General features: G+C 50.5%; 1 long non-coding RNA gene across 1 annotated transcript; it reads left to right on the forward strand.

Annotated features, from left to right (window-relative positions):
- Positions 1-10,193: 10,193 nt before the first annotated feature.
- LOC310890985 lies at positions 10,194-12,086 on the forward strand. Its single transcript, XR_014577383.1, has 2 exons — positions 10,194-11,477; positions 11,622-12,086. It is a non-coding gene; the product is annotated as an uncharacterized lncRNA (long non-coding RNA).
- Positions 12,087-12,328: the final 242 nt, after the last annotated feature.

Genomic DNA, 12,328 nt, shown 5'->3' on the forward strand with positions numbered 1-12,328 from the left:
GTCCCCGTTCGCGACCTCCTCGACGCCGTTTGCGCTCGGTCCTTTCCGGACGGCGGGTAGACCTGGCCTCCCTAACGAGGCTGGGGGGGGCGCGGGTAGACCTGTCGGCCCCCTCGGAGCGAGGCGCGCGTCCGCGTCTCGCAGGGCGTGCGCGCCCGATCGGTTCCGGGCGGCGGGTAGACCTGGCCTCCCTAACCACGCGGGGGGGGGGGCGGGGGGCGGGCGCGGGTAGACCTGTCGGCCCCCCTCGGTCGGAGCGAGGCGCGCGTTCGCGACCTCGACCTTGCCTGGCCGGATTGCTTTAGCTGTTTTTGAAAATAAATATTATTATTGTTGTTGTTGTTATTTTTTATTATTTTATTATTATTATTTATTATTATTATTATTACTCATTATTACTTATTATTATTTTATTATTATTATCATTATTATTATTATTTTCACCATTATTTAATAATAATAATAATAATAATAATAATAATAATAATAATAGTCATAATTATTATTATTCTTAATGTTGCCTGTTTTCCGCTGCGGCTTTAGGAATTACTTACCGTCTTTCGAAACCTCGCCCCCCCCCCCCCCCCCCCCCCAGGCGAACAGCAGTGGAGCTCACCTGGCGGCTCGCCAGGCGGCAGGGGTCGTGGAATAGACTCGGCTGGGTGGCCGACCCCCACGCCCCCACCCGCCAGCTCCAAAGGCACGGTTGGCGGGCTGCGGGGAGGCCAAATTAGGTGACCTAGCGTTCACGTGTGCGTAAACGCATCGATCGGCAAAATCGGTGGGACGGTCCGCAAAAGAAGGGCTAGCTAGCACGGCGAAGCGGAGCAGAGCGGTGCAAAGCGAGGCAAAAAAAAAAACAAACCAAAGCTCTACGAGGAAAAACCTTGTGGCAAATCAGGCCTAGGGAACGGCAAAGGAAAAAACAGCGCCAGGAAAAGCAAAGCAGAGTAGGAAGAGCAAAGACTGCAAAGCAAAGGAAATGGGTGCCGGCGATACAAACCGAATCAAAATAAGCAGCGCTAAGGAAAGCAAATGGAAGCAAGCGCAGGGAAAGCAAAGCGGAGAAGAGCGAGGAAAAGCAAAGCGAGGAAAAGGAAAGCAAAGCGAAGCGAAGCGAAGCAAAGCGCGACAAAGGGAAGCAAAGCAAAGAAGGGCCAGGAGAAGCAAAGCAAAACAGGGCCAGGGAAGACAAAGCAAAGCGAAGCGAAGCGAAGCAAAGCGCGACAAAGGGAAGCAAAGCAAAGAAGGGCCAGGAGAAGCAAAGCAAAACAGGGCCAGGGAAGACAAAGCAGAGCAAGGCAAAACAAAGCAAAGCAGCACAGGGGAAAAGCAAAGCGGTAGTTTTTGTCCTTTGGGGAATCGCGTGATGTCGCTTAGCGTCCTCGAAAACCTCACCCGACACCGTTCCCAGCCGAATAGCAGCAGCGGGACCCACCTGGAGGCTCGCGCTCGCCAGAGAGCGGCGGGGAATGCGGAACAGACGGTGCCGGGTGGCCAGCCCTCCTGCCCCCACCCTCCGGTTCCGAGGGGACAGTCACCGGGCTACGGGGAGGCCAAGGTGCGCGTCGTCCGAGGGTTTATGCGTTCGTAAATACACACCGATCGACTCGTCGGCAAAATCGGCGGGACGGTCCGCAAAGGAAGCCTAGCGCAGCAAAGCAGAGCAGAGCGTTGCAGAGGAAAGCGGAGCGAGACAGAGCAAAGCCCCGCTAGGGGAAAGAAAGCGGAACGAAGAAAAGCAAAGTCAAGGAGGGCCAGGAAAAGCAAAACGAAGCAGGGGGCGAGAGAAACCAAAGCAAAGGAGGTCCAGGAAAAGAAAAGCGGCGTCCTGAACACAAAGTAAAGCCAAACAGAGCAAAGCAGGGCCAGGAAAAGCAAAACAAAGAAGGGCGAGAAAAACCCAAGCAAAGGAGGTCCAGGAAAAGAAAAGAGGCGTCATGAATACGAAATAAAGCCAAACAAAGCAAGGCAGGGCCGGGAAAAGCAAAACAAAGAAGGGCGAGAAAAACCCAAGCAAAGGAGGTCCGCGAAAAGCAAAGAGGTGCCGCGAACGCAAAGCAAAGCAAAGCAGGTCCAGGGAAAGCTAAACAAAGAGGGACAGAGAAAAAAAAAAAAAAAAAAAATGCAGGACCAAGGAAAGCAAGGCGATGCGGTGAATACAAAGCAGAGCAAAACAAAACAAAGCACGGCAAGGAAAAGCAAAGCAGACCAAGGCAAAGCAAAGTAGCGTGAGGAAAAGCAAAGCAGGGCCAGGAAAGGCAAAGCAAAGGACTTTGAGGCGAGGCGAAGCACAGCAGGGGTAGGAGAAGCAAAGCAAAGCAGAGAAGAAAAAGCAAAGCGGCGCCAGGAATACGAAGCAAAGCTAAGCAAAGGAAAGCGTGGCCGGAAGAAGCAAAACGTAGCAGGGCCAGGGAAGGCAAAGCAGAGCAAGGCAAAGCAAAGCAAACCCTGCGAGGAAAAAGAAAGCCTTATCGGGCAAAGAAAAGTCAGGCAGGGCCAGGAAAAGCAAAAGGAATCGGGGTCAGTAAAAACAAAGCAAAACAGGGCCGGGAAAAACAAAGCGGTGCCACGAATGCAAAGCAAAGCAAAGCAGGGCCAGGAAAAGCAAAGCAAAGAAAAACAGTGCTGTGAATACGAAACGTGTAGTTCCTTAGTGTCGTCCGAAATCGCACCCCCCACCCGCCCCAGACGAATAGGGAGGGGCCCATTGCCGGGTAACGGGGAGGCGGGCGTTCAAGAAGGCGAGGGTGTGGCAGCGGCCCCCGGTTGCTTCCGGCCGCCGGCCGCTCTGACATAAGAGGCTCCCGCTCGGTCACGAGCAGCTCGCCACCTGTGCGACTCGGTGTGGCTGGCTGCCCGGCCGGTTTGCTTTAGCTTTTTATCGTTATATAAACGATCGATAGATATTTAATATTACGTATACTACTTAAAAGTTATTACAAAAGAAAGTACTAAATAAGAGTAAATATATATATAACGAAAACATAATAAAAAGAGTAGTAGTAATAATAATCGTTGTCAGTTTCCCCCTTTACTTTTACGAATCGAGTAGTTACTTAGCGTCGTTCGCAACCCCCACCCTCCCCAGACGAATAGCAACGGGGCCCACCTGGCGGCTCGCCGGACAGCGGGGGCCACAGAATAGACCCGGCCCGGTGGCCAGATCCCTGTCCCCTCGTCCGCCAGTTCCGAGGGGACAGTCGCCGAGGTGGGGGGAGGTCAAGGTGTGCGTCTGAGGGTTTACGTGTTTCTAAATACACCGATCGACTCGTCGGCAAAATCGGTGGGACGGTCTGCAAAAGAAGCCTAGAGCAGCAAAGCAGAGCAGAGCAGAGCAATGCGGAGGAAAGCAGAGCAAGGCAAAGCAAAGCCCCGCTAGGGAAAAGAAAGTGGCATAAGGAAAAGCAAAGCACGGCCAGAAAAAACAAAGGAAAAAGGGTAAAAAAAAAAAACCAAAAAGCAAAAAACAAACAAACAAACAAAAAAAACAAAGCAAAGTAGGGCCAGAAAAAGCAAAGCAAAGCATGGCCAGGAAAGGCAAAGCAGAGCAAAGCAGCACAAAGAAATACATAGCAGAGCCAGGAACACAAAGCAAAGCAAACAAAGGAAGGCATGGCCGGGGTGGGGGGGGGAGAAAAAAAAAAAAAATGAGGGCCAGGGAATGCAGAGCAAGGCAAAGCAAAGCAGAGCAAAGCAGCACAAAGAAATGCATAGCAGAGCCAGGAACACAAAGCAAAGCAAAACAAAGGAAGGCATGGCCGGGGGGGGGGGGGGGGCGGGGGGAGAAGGGGGGGGGGGCGAAGAAAGAAAAAAAAAAAAGAGGGCCAGGGAATGCAAAGCACAGCAATGCGAAACAAAGCAAAGCAGCACAAGACAAAGCAAAGCACTGTCTGGAATTCAAGGCAAAGTGAAGCAAAGTAAAACAAAGCAGGGCCAGAAAAGGAAAGAAAAGCAGGGGTAAGAAAAGCAAAGCAAAGCATGGCCAGGAAAGGCAAATGACAGTAAGGCAAAGCAAAGCAGAGCAAAGTAGCACAAGGAAAAGCAAAGCAGGGCCAGGAAAGGCAAAGCAAAGGACTTTGAGGCGAGGCGAAGCACAGCAGGGGTAGGAGAAGCAAAGCAAAGCAGAGAAGAAAAAGCAAAGCTGCGCCAGGAATACGAAGCAAAGCTAAGCAAAGGAAAGCGTGGCCGGAAGAAGCAAAACGTAGCAGGGCCAGGGAAGGCAAAGCAGAGCAAGGCAAAGCAAAGCAAACCCTGCAAGGAAAAAGAAAGCCTTATCGGGCAAAGAAAAGTCAAGCAGGGCCAGGAAAAGCAAAAGGAATCGGGGTCAGTAAAAACAAAGCAAAACAGGGCCGGGAAAAACAAAGCGGTGCCACGAATGCAAAGCAAAGCAAAGCAGGGCCAGGAAAAGCAAAGCAAAGAAAAACAGCGCTGTGAATACGAAACGTGTAGTTCCTTAGTGTCGTCCGAAATCGCACCCCCCACCCGCCCCAGACGAATAGGGAGGGGCCCGTTGCCGGGTAACGGGGAGGCGGGCGTTCGAGAAGGCGAGGGTGTGGCAGCGGCCCCCGGTTGCTTCCGGCCGCCGGCCGCTCTGACATAAGAGGCTCCCGCTCGGTCACGAGCAGCTCGCCACCTGTGCGACTCGGTGTGGCTGGCTGCCTGGCCGGTTTGCTTTAGCTTTTTATCGTTACATAAACGATCGATAGATATTTAATATTACATATACTACTTAAAAGTTATTACAAAAGAAAGTACTAAATAAGAGTAAATATATATATAACGAAAACATAATAAAAAGAGTAGTAGCAATAATAATAATCATCGTTGTCAGTTTCCCCCTTTACTTTTAGGAATCACGTAGTTACTTAGCGTCGTTCGCAACCCCCACCCTCCCCAGACGAATAGCAACGGGGCCCACCTGGCGGCTCGCCGGACAGCGGGGGCCACAGAATAGACCCGGCCCGGTGGCCAGATCCCTGTCCCCTCGTCCGCCAGTTCTGAGGGGACAGTCGCCGAGGTGGGGGGAGGTCAAGGTGTGCGTCTGAGGGTTTACGTGTTTCTAAATACACCGATCGACTCGTCGGCAAAATCGGTGGGACGGTCTGCAAAAGGAGCCTAGAGCAGCAAAGCAGAGCAGAGCAGAGCAATGCGGAGGAAAGCAGAGCAAGGCAAAGCAAAGCCCCGCTAGGGATAAGAAAGTGGCATAAGGAAAAGCAAAGCACGGCCAGAAAAAAACAAAGGAAAAAGGGTAAAAAAAAAAAAAAAAACAAACAAAAAAACAAAAAACAAACAAACAAACAAAAAAAACCAAAGCAAAGTAGGGCCAGAAAAAGCAAAGCAAAGCATGGCCAGGAAAGGCAAAGCAGAGCAAAGCAGCACAAAGAAATACATAGCAGAGCCAGGAACACAAAGCAAAGGAAAACAAAGGAAGGCATGGCCGGGGTGGGGGGGGGAGAAAAAAAAAAAATGAGGGCCAGGGAATGCAGAGCAAGGCAAAGCAAAGCAGAGCAAAGCAGCACAAAGAAATGCATAGCAGAGCCAGGAACACAAAGCAAAGCAAAACAAAGGAAGGCATGGCCGGGGGGGGGGGGGGGGGGGGGGGGGGGGGGCGAAGAAAGGAAAAAAAAAAACAGGGCCAGGGAATGCAAAGCACAGCAATGCGAAACAAAGCAAAGCAGCACAAGACAAAGCAAAGCACTGTCTGGAATTCAAGGCAAAGTGAAGCAAAGTAAAACAAAGCAGGGCCAGAAAAGGAAAGAAAAGCAGGGGTAAGAAAAGCAAAGCAAAGCATGGCCAGGAAAGGCAAATGACAGTAAGGCAAAGCAAAGCAGAGCAAAGTAGCACAAGGAAAAGCAAAGCAGGGCCAGGAAAGGCAAAGCAAAGGACTTTGAGGCGAGGCGAAGCACAGCAGGGGTAGGAGAAGCAAAGCAAAGCAGAGAAGAAAAAGCAAAGCAGCGCCAGGAATACGAAGCAAAGCTAAGCAAAGGAAAGCGTGGCCGGAAGAAGCAAAACGTAGCAGGGCCAGGGAAGGCAAAGCAGAGCAAGGCAAAGCAAAGCAAACCCTGCGAGGAAAAAGAAAGCCTTATCGGGCAAAGAAAAGTCAAGCAGGGCCAGGAAAAGCAAAAGGAATCGGGGTCAGTAAAAACAAAGCAAAGCAGGGCCAGGAAATCAAAACAAAGAAGGGCGAGAAAAACCCAAGCAAAGGAGGTCCAGGAAAAGAAAAGCGGCGTCATGAATACGAAATAAAGCCAAACAAAGCAAGGCAGGGCCGGGAAAAGCAAAACAAAGAAGGGCGAGAAAAACCCAAGCAAAGGAGGTCCGCGAAAAGCAAAGAGGTGCCGCGAACGCAAAGCAAAGCAAAGCAGGTCCAGGGAAAGCTAAACAAAGAGGGACAGAGAAAAAAAAAAAAAAAAAATGCAGGACCAAGGAAAGCAAGGCGATGCGGTGAATACAAAGCAGAGCAAAACAAAACAAAGCACGGCAAGGAAAAGCAAAGCAGAACAAGGCAAAGCAAAGTAGCGTGAGGAAAAGCAAAGCAGGGCCAGGAAAGGCAAAGCAAAGGACTTTGAGGCGAGGCGAAGCACAGCAGGGGTAGGAGAAGCAAAGCAAAGCAGAGAAGAAAAAGCAAAGCGGCGCCAGGAATACGAAGCAAAGCTAAGCAAAGGAAAGCGTGGCCGGAAGAAGCAAAACGTAGCAGGGCCAGGGAAGGCAAAGCAGAGCAAGGCAAAGCAAAGCAAACCCTGCGAGGAAAAAGAAAGCCTTATCGGGCAAAGAAAAGTCAGGCAGGGCCAGGAAAAGCAAAAGGAATCGGGGTCAGTAAAAACAAAGCAAAACAGGGCCGGGAAAAACAAAGCGGTGCCACGAATGCAAAGCAAAGCAAAGCAGGGCCAGGAAAAGCAAAGCAAAGAAAAACAGTGCTGTGAATACGAAACGTGTAGTTCCTTAGTGTCGTCCGAAATCGCACCCCCCACCCGCCCCAGACGAATAGGGAGGGGCCCATTGCCGGGTAACGGGGAGGCGGGCGTTCAAGAAGGCGAGGGTGTGGCAGCGGCCCCCGGTTGCTTCCGGCCGCCGGCCGCTCTGACATAAGAGGCTCCCGCTCGGTCACGAGCAGCTCGCCACCTGTGCGACTCGGTGTGGCTGGCTGCCCGGCCGGTTTGCTTTAGCTTTTTATCGTTATATAAACGATCGATAGATATTTAATATTACGTATACTACTTAAAAGTTATTACAAAAGAAAGTACTAAATAAGAGTAAATATATATATAACGAAAACATAATAAAAAGAGTAGTAGTAATAATAATCGTTGTCAGTTTCCCCCTTTACTTTTACGAATCGAGTAGTTACTTAGCGTCGTTCGCAACCCCCACCCTCCCCAGACGAATAGCAACGGGGCCCACCTGGCGGCTCGCCGGACAGCGGGGGCCACAGAATAGACCCGGCCCGGTGGCCAGATCCCTGTCCCCTCGTCCGCCAGTTCCGAGGGGACAGTCGCCGAGGTGGGGGGAGGTCAAGGTGTGCGTCTGAGGGTTTACGTGTTTCTAAATACACCGATCGACTCGTCGGCAAAATCGGTGGGACGGTCTGCAAAAGAAGCCTAGAGCAGCAAAGCAGAGCAGAGCAGAGCAATGCGGAGGAAAGCAGAGCAAGGCAAAGCAAAGCCCCGCTAGGGAAAAGAAAGTGGCATAAGGAAAAGCAAAGCACGGCCAGAAAAAACAAAGGAAAAAGGGTAAAAAAAAAAAACCAAAAAGCAAAAAACAAACAAACAAACAAAAAAAACAAAGCAAAGTAGGGCCAGAAAAAGCAAAGCAAAGCATGGCCAGGAAAGGCAAAGCAGAGCAAAGCAGCACAAAGAAATACATAGCAGAGCCAGGAACACAAAGCAAAGCAAACAAAGGAAGGCATGGCCGGGGTGGGGGGGGGAGAAAAAAAAAAAAAATGAGGGCCAGGGAATGCAGAGCAAGGCAAAGCAAAGCAGAGCAAAGCAGCACAAAGAAATGCATAGCAGAGCCAGGAACACAAAGCAAAGCAAAACAAAGGAAGGCATGGCCGGGGGGGGGGGGGGGGCGGGGGGAGAAGGGGGGGGGGGCGAAGAAAGAAAAAAAAAAAAGAGGGCCAGGGAATGCAAAGCACAGCAATGCGAAACAAAGCAAAGCAGCACAAGACAAAGCAAAGCACTGTCTGGAATTCAAGGCAAAGTGAAGCAAAGTAAAACAAAGCAGGGCCAGAAAAGGAAAGAAAAGCAGGGGTAAGAAAAGCAAAGCAAAGCATGGCCAGGAAAGGCAAATGACAGTAAGGCAAAGCAAAGCAGAGCAAAGTAGCACAAGGAAAAGCAAAGCAGGGCCAGGAAAGGCAAAGCAAAGGACTTTGAGGCGAGGCGAAGCACAGCAGGGGTAGGAGAAGCAAAGCAAAGCAGAGAAGAAAAAGCAAAGCTGCGCCAGGAATACGAAGCAAAGCTAAGCAAAGGAAAGCGTGGCCGGAAGAAGCAAAACGTAGCAGGGCCAGGGAAGGCAAAGCAGAGCAAGGCAAAGCAAAGCAAACCCTGCAAGGAAAAAGAAAGCCTTATCGGGCAAAGAAAAGTCAAGCAGGGCCAGGAAAAGCAAAACGAATCGGGGTCAGTAAAAACAAAGCAAAACAGGGCCGGGAAAAACAAAGCGGTGCCACGAATGCAAAGCAAAGCAAAGCAGGGCCAGGAAAAGCAAAGCAAAGAAAAACAGCGCTGTGAATACGAAACGTGTAGTTCCTTAGTGTCGTCCGAAATCGCACCCCCCACCCGCCCCAGACGAATAGGGAGGGGCCCGTTGCCGGGTAACAGGGAGGCGGGCGTTCGAGAAGGCGAGGGTGTGGCAGCGGCCCCCGGTTGCTTCCGGCCGCCGGCCGCTCTGACATAAGAGGCTCCCGCTCGGTCACGAGCAGCTCGCCACCTGTGCGACTCGGTGTGGCTGGCTGCCTGGCCGGTTTGCTTTAGCTTTTTATCGTTACATAAACGATCGATAGATATTTAATATTACATATACTACTTAAAAGTTATTACAAAAGAAAGTACTAAATAAGAGTAAATATATATATAACGAAAACATAATAAAAAGAGTAGTAGCAATAATAATAATCATCGTTGTCAGTTTCCCCCTTTACTTTTAGGAATCACGTAGTTACTTAGCGTCGTTCGCAACCCCCACCCTCCCCAGACGAATAGCAACGGGGCCCACCTGGCGGCTCGCCGGACAGCGGGGGCCACAGAATAGACCCGGCCCGGTGGCCAGATCCCTGTCCCCTCGTCCGCCAGTTCTGAGGGGACAGTCGCCGAGGTGGGGGGAGGTCAAGGTGTGCGTCTGAGGGTTTACGTGTTTCTAAATACACCGATCGACTCGTCGGCAAAATCGGTGGGACGGTCTGCAAAAGGAGCCTAGAGCAGCAAAGCAGAGCAGAGCAGAGCAATGCGGAGGAAAGCAGAGCAAGGCAAAGCAAAGCCCCGCTAGGGATAAGAAAGTGGCATAAGGAAAAGCAAAGCACGGCCAGAAAAAAACAAAGGAAAAAGGGTAAAAAAAAAAAAAAAAACAAACAAAAAAACAAAAAACAAACAAACAAACAAAAAAAACCAAAGCAAAGTAGGGCCAGAAAAAGCAAAGCAAAGCATGGCCAGGAAAGGCAAAGCAGAGCAAAGCAGCACAAAGAAATACATAGCAGAGCCAGGAACACAAAGCAAAGGAAAACAAAGGAAGGCATGGCCGGGGTGGGGGGGGGAGAAAAAAAAAAAATGAGGGCCAGGGAATGCAGAGCAAGGCAAAGCAAAGCAGAGCAAAGCAGCACAAAGAAATGCATAGCAGAGCCAGGAACACAAAGCAAAGCAAAACAAAGGAAGGCATGGCCGGGGGGGGGGGGGGCGAAGAAAGGAAAAAAAAAAACAGGGCCAGGGAATGCAAAGCACAGCAATGCGAAACAAAGCAAAGCAGCACAAGACAAAGCAAAGCACTGTCTGGAATTCAAGGCAAAGTGAAGCAAAGTAAAACAAAGCAGGGCCAGAAAAGGAAAGAAAAGCAGGGGTAAGAAAAGCAAAGCAAAGCATGGCCAGGAAAGGCAAATGACAGTAAGGCAAAGCAAAGCAGAGCAAAGTAGCACAAGGAAAAGCAAAGCAGGGCCAGGAAAGGCAAAGCAAAGGACTTTGAGGCGAGGCGAAGCACAGCAGGGGTAGGAGAAGCAAAGCAAAGCAGAGAAGAAAAAGCAAAGCAGCGCCAGGAATACGAAGCAAAGCTAAGCAAAGGAAAGCGTGGCCGGAAGAAGCAAAACGTAGCAGGGCCAGGGAAGGCAAAGCAGAGCAAGGCAAAGCAAAGCAAACCCTGCGAGGAAAAAGAAAGCCTTATCGGGCAAAGAAAAGTCAAGCAGGGCCAGGAAAAGCAAAAGGAATCGGGGTCAGTAAAAACAAAGCAAAGCAGGGCCAGGAAATCAAAACAAAGAAGGGCGAGAAAAACCCAAGCAAAGGAGGTCCAGGAAAAGAAAAGCGGCGTCATGAATACGAAATAAAGCCAAACAAAGCAAGGCAGGGCCGGGAAAAGCAAAACAAAGAAGGGCGAGAAAAACCCAAGCAAAGGAGGTCCAGGAAAAGAAAAGAGGTGCCGCGAACGCAAAGCAAAGCAAAGCAGGTCCAGGGAAAGCTAAACAAAGAGGGACAGAGAAAAAAAAAATAAAAAAAAAATGCAGGGCCAAGGAAAGCAAGGCGATGCGGTGAATACAAAGCAGAGCAAAACAAAACAAAGCACGGCAAGGAAAAGCAAAGCAGACCAAGGCAAAGCAAAGTAGCACGAGGAAAAGCAAAGCAGGGCCAGGAAAGGCAAAGCAAAGGACTTTGAGGCGAGGCGAAGCACAGCAGGGGTAGGAGAAGCAAAGCAAAGCAGAGAAGAAAAAGCAAAGCGGCGCTAGGAATACGAAGCAAAGCTAAGCAAAGGAAAGCGTGGCCGGAAGAAGCAAAACGTAGCAGGGCCAGGGAAGGCAAAGCAGAGCAAGGCAAAGCAAAGCAAACCCTGCGAGGAAAAAGAAAGCCTTATCGGGCAAAGAAAAGTCAAGCAGGGCCAAGAAAAGCAAAACGAATCGGGGTCAGTAAAAACAAAGCAAAACAGGGCCGGGAAAAACAAAGCGGTGCCACGAATGCAAAGCAAAGCAAAGCAGGGCCAGGAAAAGCAAAGCAAAGAAAAACAGTGCTGTGAATACGAAACGTGTAGTTCCTTAGTGTCGTTCGAAATCGCACCCCCCACCCGCCCCAGACGAATAGGGAGGGGCCCGTTGCCGGGTTACGGGGAGGCGGGCGTTCAAGAAGGCGAGGGTGTGGCAGCGGCCCCCGGTTGCTTCCGGCCGCCGGCCGCTCTGACATAAGAGGCTCCCGCTCGGTCACGAGCAGCTCGCCACCTGTGCGACTCGGTGTGGCTGGCTGCCCGGCCGGTTTGCTTTAGCTTTTTATCGTTACATAAACGATCCATAGGTATATAATATTATATATACTACTTAAGAGTTATTACAAAAGAAAGTACTAAATAAGAGTAAATATATATATAACGAAAACATAATAAAAAGAGTAGTAGTAATAATAATAATAATCGTTGTCTGTTTCCCCCTTTACTTTTAGGAATCACGTAGTTACTTAGCGTCGTTCGCAACCCCCACCCTCCCCAGACGAATAGCAACGGGGCCCACCTGGCGGCTCGCCGGACAGCGGGGGCCACAGAATAGACCCGGCCCGGTGGCCAGATCCCTGTCCCCTCGTCCGCCAGTTCCGAGGGGACAGTCGCCGAGGTGGGGGGAGGTCAAGGTGTGCGTCTGAGGGTTTACGTGTTTCTAAATACACCGATCGACTCGTCGGCAAAATCGGTGGGACGGTCTGCAAAAGGAGCCTAGAGCAGCAAAGCAGAGCAGAGCAGAGCAATGCGGAGGAAAGCAGAGCAAGGCAAAGCAAAGCCCCGCTAGGGAAAAGAAAGTGGCATAAGGAAAAGCAAAGCACGGCCAGAAAAAAACAAAGGAAAAAGGGTAAAAAAAAAAGAACCGAACAAACAAAAAAACCAAAGCAAAGTAGGGCCAGAAAAAGCAAAGCAAAGCATGGCCAGGAAAGGCAAAGCAGAGCAAGGCAAAGCAAAGCAGAGCAAAACAGCACAAAGAAATGCATAGCAGAGCCAGGAACACAAAGCAAAGCAAAACAAAGGAAAGCATGGCGGGGGGGGGGGCGGGGGGGGGGGGGTTGGGGGGGGGGGGAGGGGGAAGAAAAACAAAAATGAGGGCCAGGGAATGCAAAGCACAGCAATGCAAAACAAAGCAAAGCAGCACAAGACAAAGCAAAGC

This window comes from Anser anser (assembly GCF_964211835.1).
Source record: "Anser anser genome assembly, contig: HAP1_SCAFFOLD_147, whole genome shotgun sequence".
NCBI classification, from domain to species: domain Eukaryota; kingdom Metazoa; phylum Chordata; class Aves; order Anseriformes; family Anatidae; genus Anser; species Anser anser.